Source organism: Oncorhynchus masou, chromosome 24 (genome assembly GCF_036934945.1).
Source record: "Oncorhynchus masou masou isolate Uvic2021 chromosome 24, UVic_Omas_1.1, whole genome shotgun sequence".
NCBI classification, from domain to species: domain Eukaryota; kingdom Metazoa; phylum Chordata; class Actinopteri; order Salmoniformes; family Salmonidae; genus Oncorhynchus; species Oncorhynchus masou.
The window spans coordinates 85,223,561-85,233,706 of NC_088235.1; the positions used below are offsets into that span (position 1 = coordinate 85,223,561).

Below are 10,146 nucleotides of genomic sequence, written 5' to 3' on the forward strand. Positions count from 1 at the left end.
TTTTTGGTTCCAACCACCGTGTCTTTGTGAGACGCAGAGTAGGTGAACAGATGATCTCTGCATGTGTGATTCCCACGTGAAGCTTGGAGGAGGAGGTGTGATAGTGTTTTGCTGGTGACACTGTCTGTGATTTTATTTAGAATTCAATGCACCCGTAACCAGCATGGCTACAACAGCATCCTGCAGCAATACGCCATCCATGGCTGTGTAAGGGCTATTTGACCAAGAAGGAGAACGATGGACTGTTCAAATCAAATCACATTTTATTGGTCACATACACATGGTTAGCAGATGTTATTGCGAGTGCAGTGAAATTATTGTGCTTCTAGTTCTGACAGTGCAGCAATATCTAACATGTAATCTAACAATTCCACACAACTACCTAATACAAACAAATCTAAGTACAGGAATGGAATAAGAGTATAAACATAAATATATGGATGAGCAATGACAGAGCGGCATAGGCAAGATGCAATAAATGGTATAAAATACAGTATATACATATGAGATGGGTAATGCAAGATATGTAAACATTATTAAAGTTCCATTATTAAAGTGACTAGTGATCAATTTATTAAAGTGGCCAATGATTTCAAGTCTGTATGAGATGGGTGAACATGATTACTCCAGAATCACTATTAATTTATTTCAGATCATATAAAAACAAGTATCTTTGACAGATCCCCAAGGAATGAATGATAAACTTGACTATTCTCACTTGAGTACTTTCATCAACAAAACAATCGGTTTACGTTCCTCAGCATGCACTGCGATTCGATTGGTCGTGTCTTGCTAACTTTGAGAACACGTGTCGGAAGTGAGACAGAAAAGCGCGAGCAAGATGCTGGCCACCAGAAATTGATTATGTGTGTGTTCCCCAACGAAAACAAACTCCGATGAATCCTCTAGAGTTATGGTACGTTTTAATTGCGCGATTATGGGTATATTCAATTCCAGGGGCTTTATTGGCATGGGAAACATATGTTAACATTTCCCAAACAGTGAAGTAAATAATATACCAAAGTGAAAAAACAATAAAAAATTAACAGTAAACATTACACACAGAAGTTCAGTTAATGCTCACGTGGCAGCAAGCTAGCTGAGCAAGCACTCCCGCTCTGGTTTGCTTTGCAGTGCATCTTAAAAAAAACACGAGTTGCTAGTATATAAGCACTTGTTCTTTTACAAGGCAAGCAGTTGTGTATACATCATTACAGTAATGCCATTTCCACCGAAGTAGTCACAAATTGGTCCTGCCTGTAGAGTTTGCAGTTAAGGGCAATCCCATAGTAAGGGAATTACACTATACTTGCAAATCGAGTGAATTAAGAAGGACTTTTTTTTGTCGTTCCAGTTGTACTTGGTCTGATATACCATGGCTTTCAGCCAATTATAATTTAGGGCTCAAACCACACAGTTTATAATTGTAAATAAATCCAGTTTGGATGTGCATGACTATAGATCCGACAGGAGAGTTTCAGTGGTGAATTTTGGACAGAGGATCTTGAGAATCTCCAAGAAACATGGAGACTATTTTCTGGCGATTGTCTTGATGTGTCAGATGTTGACTACAAACGGTTATAAATGGCCTATTTGCGAGGTTTACATAATTCAATAGAAATGCAATCGGGGTTTAGAATTGAAATTCAACATCCCCATGGTTTGCTGAGCTAGATACAGGTAGCCTATAGGCCAACATCTAATTTCAGGGAAAAGTCTACGATGAAACTGTCATTACATTTGGAGAATGATAGAGCGTAGTGCTTACGGCCCAGTACATCACTGGGACCAAGCTTCCTGCATTCCAGGACCTATATAATAGGGGGTGTCAGAGGAAAACCCATAAAATTGTCAGACTCCAGCCACCCAAGTCAGACTTTTCTCTGTTCTATGGAAAAGGACTGTCTTTGGTCATTAAAATCTAAATAGCCTACCTACAACTGGTAGTTATCATGATGTGTGCGCATGCTACTTGGTTTCTGTGACTGCTGCGGCACTTTCCCAACCAGTACCCGTTAAAAATGAACTTTGGCTGTCTACCTGGGAGTCTCGCGAGTGAAAACATCCGAAGTTCATCAAAGGTAAACGATTTAATTTGATTGCTTTTCTGATTTCTGTGACAAGGTTGCCTGCTGCTAGCAAGGCATAATGATATGCTAGGCTATGATAAACTTACACAAATGCTTGTCTAGCGTTGGCTGGGGCCACCCATATGCAAAAGTAGTGGCCCCAGCCGACTTGTAAGTCGCTTTGGACAAAAGCGTCTGCTAAATGGGATATATTATTATTATTATTATTATTATTAAAGCATATTTTGAAAATCTGAGATGACAGGGTGATTAACAAAAGGCAAAGCTGTGTTCCAATATATTTTACTTGTGATTTTCATGAATAGGAATATTTTCTAGGAAGATTTATGTCCGTTGCGTTATGCTAATTAGTGTCAGATGATGACAGCGGTCCCCTTCACGGGATGGGGTGCCACTACGGGTTAAAGAATCTAAAATATATTTTGATTTAACACTTGGTTACTACATGATTCTGAATTTGTTTCATAGTTATCAAATTTTGTCATGTGTTTAGCAGATGTTATTGCGGGTGTAGGGAAATGCTTGTTTCTAGCTCCAACAGTGCAGTAATATCTATCAATTTCACAACATACACAAATCAAAGTAAAGGAATGGAATAGATATTTGGACAAGCAATGTCAGAGTGGCATAGACTAAGGATAGAATACAGTATTTACATATGAGTAGTGAGAAATGTGCAAAATGTAAAATTATTAAAGTGGCCTGTGATTTTACAGGCTATGTATATAGGGCAGACACCTCTGATGTGCTAGTGATGGCTATTTAACCGTCTGATGGCCTTGAGATTGAAAAACAGCTTTGGTCTCGGTCCCAGCTTTGACGCACCTGTACTGACCTCGCCTTCTGGATGATAGCGGGGTGAACAGGCAGTGGCTTGGGTGGTTGTTATCCTTGATTATCTTTTTGACCTTGTGACATCTGGTGCTGTAGGTGTCCTGGACGGCAGGTCGTTTGCCCCCGGTGATGTTGGGCCGTCCGCACCACCCTCTGGAGAGCCCTGCAGTTGCGGGTGGTGCAGTTTTGCCATACCAGGCGGTGAGACAGCCCCACAGGATGCTCAGTTGTGCATCTGTAAAAGTTTTAGGTGCCAAAATGTTGTTTTGTTCAGACTCGTGAGGTTGATGCGCTGTTGCACCTTCACCACACTGTCTGTGTGGGTGGACCTTTTCAGATCGTCAGTGACGTGTACGCCGAGGTACTTGAAGCTTTTCACCTGCTCCACCGAGGTCCCGTCTGTGGATCGGGGCATGCTAGTAGTCGGTTAGTTCAGTTACCATTGCTTTCTTAGGTGCAGGGACAATGGTGGCCATCTTGAAGCATGTGGGGACAGAAGACTGGGATAGGGAGAGATTGAATATGTCCGTAAAGACTCCGGCCAGCTGGTCTGCGCGTGTTCTGAGGACGTGGCTGGGGATGGCGTCTGGGACGGCAGCCTTGGGAGGATTAACACGCTTAAATGTCTTACTTACGTCGGCCACAGAGGAGAGCCCACAGTCCTTGGTAATAGGCCATGTCGGCGGCACAGTTATTCTCAAAGCGGGTTAAGGTGGGATTTGTTTTGTCTGGATGGAAGACTTCTGTGTTCGACATGGCTGGTTTTCCCTTTGTAGTCCGTGATTGTCTGTAAACCCTGCCACATACTTCTCGTGTCTGAGCCGTTGAATTACGACTCCTTTGTCTCTACTGATGTTTTGCTTGATTGGGAGGAAATAACTACACTGTTTTCTGCCATATTCTCAGTCACCTTGCCATAGTTAAATGCAATGGTTTGTGCTTTCAGTTTTGTGCGAATACTTCCATCTATCCATGGTTTCTGGTTAGAGTAGGTTTTAATAGTCACAGTGGGTACAACATCTCCTATATACTTCCTGATAAACTTGGTCACCGTATCAGTGTCTTCGTCAATGTTATTCTCGGAGGCTACCCGGAACATCTCAGTCCACGTGATCAAAACAATCTTGAAGTGTCGATTCCGATTGGTCAGACCAGCGTTGAATAGTCCTTAGCACGTGGACTTCTTGTTTGAGTTTCTGCCTTTAGGATGGGAGGAGCAAAATGGAATTGTGATCCGATTTGCCGACGGAAGGGCAGGGAGGGCCTTGTAGGCATCCCGGAAGTTCTTCACTATTTTATAATAAGAACAACCCTGGATTGAGTGGGTGTCTAAACTTTTGACTGGTACTAATATGGATAGAAATGCCATGGCGGCTGTGGTGCAATTTTAAAGTAGCCCAAAAACCTGCCACAGACAATACATTTCCAAAGTATCCCAATTTGGTGGAAATACTGCGAAGATGGAAACCCAGACCGATAGTTTTGTCAAACTATTGCATTAGATAGAAAATATGCTTACTCTGGTTTTGGCACGTGCGCTCTAGTTAACAGCTCGCGGGTAAATTGTGCATGTAGGCTCATATACATGTTGAGATTATGGATATATTTTTATTTATTTGTCAAACTGCAGTCAAGCATCGATTGTGTCACCAGAATAAGAACCTCAATATTTATTGGAAATTCAAAATACAGAAATACTCATAATAATCATTCATAAAATATACAAGTGTTATACATCGGTTTAAAGATTAACTTCTTGTTAATCCAGCCGCTGTGTCAGATTTCAAAAAGGCTTTACGGCGAAAGCATACCATGCAATTATCTGAGGACAGCGCCCCGCTTACAAAAGCATACAAACATTTTCCAGCCAAATAAAGGAGTCAAAAAAGTCAGAAATAGCAATAAAATGAATCACTTACCTCTGATGATCTTCATATGGTTGCACTAACAAGACTCCCTGTTACACTAAATGTTTGTTTTGTTCGATCAAGTCCCTCTGTCCCAAAAACTCAGTTTTGTTGGTGCGTTTTGTTCAGTAATCCACTGGCTCCAGGGTGGTCAAAACATGCAGACGAATACATCCTAATAGTACTGGTAAAGTTCGTCGAAACATGTCAAACATTGTTTATAATTAATCCTCAGGTTGTCTATTGTCTAAATAATCAATAACATTTCAACCGGACTATAGCGTTTTCAATAGAAAGTTAAAACAACGAACAGCACGCTATCGGTTACGCGCGCAAAGCAGCTCTGCATTCTTCCCCTGTCCTCTGACCAAAAGGTCTTTTTACTCGTCATTTCAAAATACAAGCCTGAAAGCATGTCTAAAGACTGGCATCTAGTGGAAGCCATTGGAACTGCAATCTAGGCCCTAAATCATAACATAGTCAATAGGCATTCAATGGAAAACAACTCATGTAAAAAAATACCACTTCCTGGATGGATTTTCCTCTGGTTTTCACCTGCCATATCAGTTCTGTTATACTCACAGACATTAGTTTAACAGTTTTAGAAACTTCAGTGTTTTTTATCCAATACTACCATGCATATGCATATCCTAGCTTCTGGGCCTGAGTAACAGGCTGTTTACTTTGGGCACGTTTCTCATCCAAACTTCAAAATACTACCCCCTACCCAAGAGAGGTTAAAAACACTGGATGGGAATGTGGTTGCTGACACACCTGACTCAAATAGCCAGCTTGCTAATCAATGTCTTGATAAGTTGATTCGTTTTTTAACACTGCTCCACTGTCAACAACACAACTACACCCTACTGCTTTCAACAGATTCATCATGCCAGAGATTGCTTTGCTTATATAAAGTGTTTTGTCTCATAGTTCTGAAGTACTGGGATTGACATTTCGCCACAGGCCACTCCAGCGTCCACTCGGAGAACCAGGAGGATGGCTGATTTAAAGGGAGACTGCAACCCAGTCTGAGGTGACCAGTGACTCCCAGCACGATGTTCCCTCTGAGGCCCAGAGTTCCACCGTGAAGAGGAAGACCAGGGCGTCCAAACGTGACACTTTGCTAACCATGGAAGACTCCACCCATGAAGCTGATGAGTCTGAGTCCTGCTGTTCTGTTGTATCAGATATGGAGGTTATACCCGACAAACAGCCAGCTCGCAGGTGCCGAAGGATAGCCACAGGCGGGGCGCAGCCTGGCGCAATAAAGAAAGAGAATGTGTCGGAGGTAGACTCTTGTTCCTCCTCAGTGTCTGGCTACAGAGGACCAAACATTCACTGAGCCCCCAGGACTGCCAAACAGGACCATAATAATTATTGCAGCTCAGTGGTGTCTTGAGTCAAAGGTTCTTGACTTCCAGACCAGCATGACCAGGAGCACAAGGACTACTTCAAAGTATCATACTGAGGACACTGAGTTTTTAGATTCTGAGTCTTGTCTCTGCCCAGACGTCCACAGTGCGTAGAGCTACCAGAAGCAGCACGGGTTGGTTTGTTGATGCTATCCCCATGCATTTAGCGTAAACCACCGATAGCTCCAAGTCCCCTCTACTTCACAGGAGAAGCAGAGGTGTGGTTAAAGCAGTTCGCTGTGACCTCCAGACTTATGACTCAGGGCTTTGAGTCTGGGCCAAGTATGACTCCCAGGAGGTCCACTCGCAGGTGGCCTGTTGCTAAATGGACATGCACCACTGTAATGGACATTGAGTCTGACCAGACTGATGTGTATGTCCCTCTGCGTAGCTCGGTGAGAGGCAGGGGCACCCCCTGTAGTAGTCGCACTGGATCCAACCGCAGTTCCAGGGCAGCTCCACTTACCCAGCTAACAGCCAAGGCCCTGGATATACTAGTTGAGAAATCCCTATGATAGTCAGATAAGGTGAGGTTATCTGAGTTTGCAGAGGATAGTGTGTCAGAGGACCATCAATTAGAGGACGCAATCAACACTGATCCATACTGCTCCGTGATAGAAGTGGGTGAAGAAAAGATAATCCTTGAGGATCAGGATGTAGTGATTGATGAGCCAGAGCCCATCCAAGTTCCAAAATCTGCTCTGGAGCAAACTGGGAGTGTGACAGTCTCTCAGGATGCAGAGGTCACTAGTGTTCAACAGGAGTCCGTTGAGACAACCGTCCGTGAAGAGCCAGAGAAGAATACCTCTGAGGCGGATGTCCCTGCTCAGCAAAACATCCTAAAAGATGAGAAGGTGATCCCAGCAGAGGCTGAAGTCAGAGTAGCAGTCTGTGAGAGTGCTGATGCAGAGATGGCTGAGGCCCTCTGTGAGCCTGCAGTGGAATCAGAAGACCAGCAGAGGGAGCTGTCCACTGAGGATGCAGCAAATACGGACGCCCCAGTGATAATAGAACAGGAGTCGATAACACCAGCTGATGCGCAAGTCTCTCTCGTTCATACAGTAAAAGTAACGGCGTGTGAAAATGCAATGTCCCCTGTTATAGTGGTGTCTGAGGAAAAGGCCATAGATGTAAACCCCCACACAGGTCCTCCATCGGAGGTAGACAGCCAGGAATGTAAGGCAGTGCCTAGTGAGGAGACTATGGATGTGAGCAGCACAATAGCAACTGAGAATGAAAGGGCTGATCAAGATGAAGCCCCTCACACCACAGAGCCCATTTTGGTGACCTCTATCCAGAACCTGAAGGTCAGTGTATCTGACAAGCTAGAGGAGCCCAGAGACATGGTCATTATACAGAAATCTGGCGTGATCAGTTTACTGGAAAGCAGTGATGAAGAGGATGACAATAGCCAACATTCTGAGGAGGAAGGGGATGGTCCTGATGGTGAATAGGAAGCTGTCTGTATAGAGGATGAAGAGGATGCAGACCCATCCAGACCTCAAGCTGCTGCTGCTCAGTCCTCGGCTCCTGATGGCCTGTTTGTCATAGACACCCAGCCTGGCCTTCAGTCAGATGAACTGTACTACGAGGATGAGAAGGAAAAGGAGGGGGACACTGCTAGTGACACGGAGGCAAGATCAGGAAGAATGTGTTGATCAGGAGGGAGACTATGATAAAGATGCACAAGTCCTCTTCACAAGCAGAAATCCACAATTGTAAGTATCTGTTTTTTTGTTGTTGTTCATGATCATGTCATCTGTGCATTTAAAAATGGCTATAAGTTGACAGGGCTACACTGCCATTTTTAGTCTGAATGGATAGCAGGATTTTTTTAAAGGATTTTTTTTCAAATCTCAAGCAATGGAGCTATTTACTGAAATATTGAATTGCAATGCCAAGCACGTATAACGACTTTTCACATTCATTTTCATTAACATATCAAGAGCGAACCAGTTGGAGACTAGACAATGCTTCCTCTCCCGGGTAATTATTTGAGACAATCTGTTATAGGAAAGAGTTGTCCAGCCGCATTGACCCGGGCCTGAGAGTGAAGGAGCTTGGGGGATTATACATCAATTTTGATGGCAGCAAATCAAAGACTGTCTCTAACCCCCTGAAAAAAACTAAAGGAACAGAAGAGCCAAGATGAGGTAAATATCTTTCATTGATTTTGTTTTGAAGGTGATATATGGCGTAGAATTGGTAATGAATTGTGCTGTTATGCAAGGCTTGGTAATTCAATAACGAGAGGAAGTTTTTCATGAATTTCAACCCTTTGACTGCCACGGATTTCTGCGTTTTTTCAGATTTTCTGCTTCTACATTGTGATTTGTTTTTTCTGTTGGCAGTTGATGAAGAAAAGTGTTATTGGCCCAGAGCTTGAGAAGAAAGATGCTGTGCCTCCATACAGGAAGTCCAAACAGGCTGTGAAACTGTCCAAGTCCATGTAACCTTGTTTATTCATTTAGAAAAGGAAGTAGTATGATACAAGGAGAAGTTATATTTTTACTACATTTAGCAATTTTTGTTCACTCATTGACTGGCATGTTTCCTCCTTGGATTGCCATGCTCAGGAGGAGAGGGACTTGACAACTGGAGCCAGGTGGTTTAACATGCGGGCTCCTGAAATGACAAGAGTAATTAAAGGGCGACCTCAAAGCACTGAAAATGCGTGGAGCAATGGACCCCAAGTGGTTTTACAAGAACGATAGAGATGGATTCCCCAAGTATTTCCAGGTCAGTAATCATCTAACCCTCAACTGTGCTTGATTTTCCCAGTGCTCCATATGTTGTGTTCAATGCTATGGGGGGAAAAACGTTGAGCAACTATTCTTCACTACTCTTAGCTGGAATTACTGTAAGGATTTACAATGTACTTTTTATTTTGGAACTATTTTAACCTTTTTGTGCTTGAATGTCTTTGTCCCACGTTGCTACAGTAGTAGAAAGCCCTGTGGACTTCTATCATTCCCGTGTCCTGAAGAAAGACCGGAAGAGAACCATGGTGGTGGAGTTGTTTGCTGATGCAGAGTTCAGACAGTACGTTTCATTTCATCTTTGTCATGTACAGTATTAGTTCATATCATGTTTGAAACTATGTTTTTGGCATAGTGTATGGAAATGCATAACAATTGACATGAACTACTTGAAGGGCTTATACTTTCCCTTTAACCTCAACAGAAACGAGAAGAAATACCAACAGATCATGACAGAAAAAGCAGCCATTGGTGCTGGCAAGAAGAAGAATAATTCAGTCACTCACTTTCTGAACTTGAGACCATTATATGTTAATGCCTGAATGAAACCTGTTAAACACACAGTACCATTCTTAAAGTGTCTGAGTGTCGATGCATCTGTTAAATGTTTTATTAACATGAACTATGTATCAACAGATTTTATGACTTTGTAATTCAAAGGTTTTTTTTATCTTTATCACATTATTGGGAGACAATAAAGTACCTTACTGTGATTGTTTTATTTTTTTGTATCATTTTAATTGAAAACAAATCTCTTCATAGCAATTTCTCAAGCAATAATTGTCAGACTACTCCCAGACAATCCTAAGTGGGGAGGGGGAAAATTGAAAACTAGCTGTTATTGGCAGATGTTTGGAACTATCAACTAATTTAGTGCCTGGCAGGCCAAAACTCCATCCCACCAAAACGGGCTGAAATGTATTTTCAAACAGCACGCACTAAGGGCATTATCACAATTTAATTCCAAATGCATAGTGTGGATATATACTCAACAAAATAAACATGTAACAATTTCATAGATTTTTAATGAGTTAAATTAATAAGGCCCTAATCTATGGATTTCACATAACTGGGAATCCTTTAGCCACAGACACTGTTAAAAAAATGGGCCTCAGGATCTCGTCACGGTATTTTTGTACATCCA

The 10,146-nt window shown here is 42.5% G+C and overlaps 1 pseudogene; it reads left to right on the forward strand.

Annotated features, from left to right (window-relative positions):
* The first annotated feature begins 841 nt into the window (after window positions 1-841).
* On the forward strand, window positions 842-9,715 carry LOC135512891 (deoxynucleotidyltransferase terminal-interacting protein 2-like; annotated as a pseudogene).
* The last annotated feature ends 431 nt before the right edge of the window (window positions 9,716-10,146 follow it).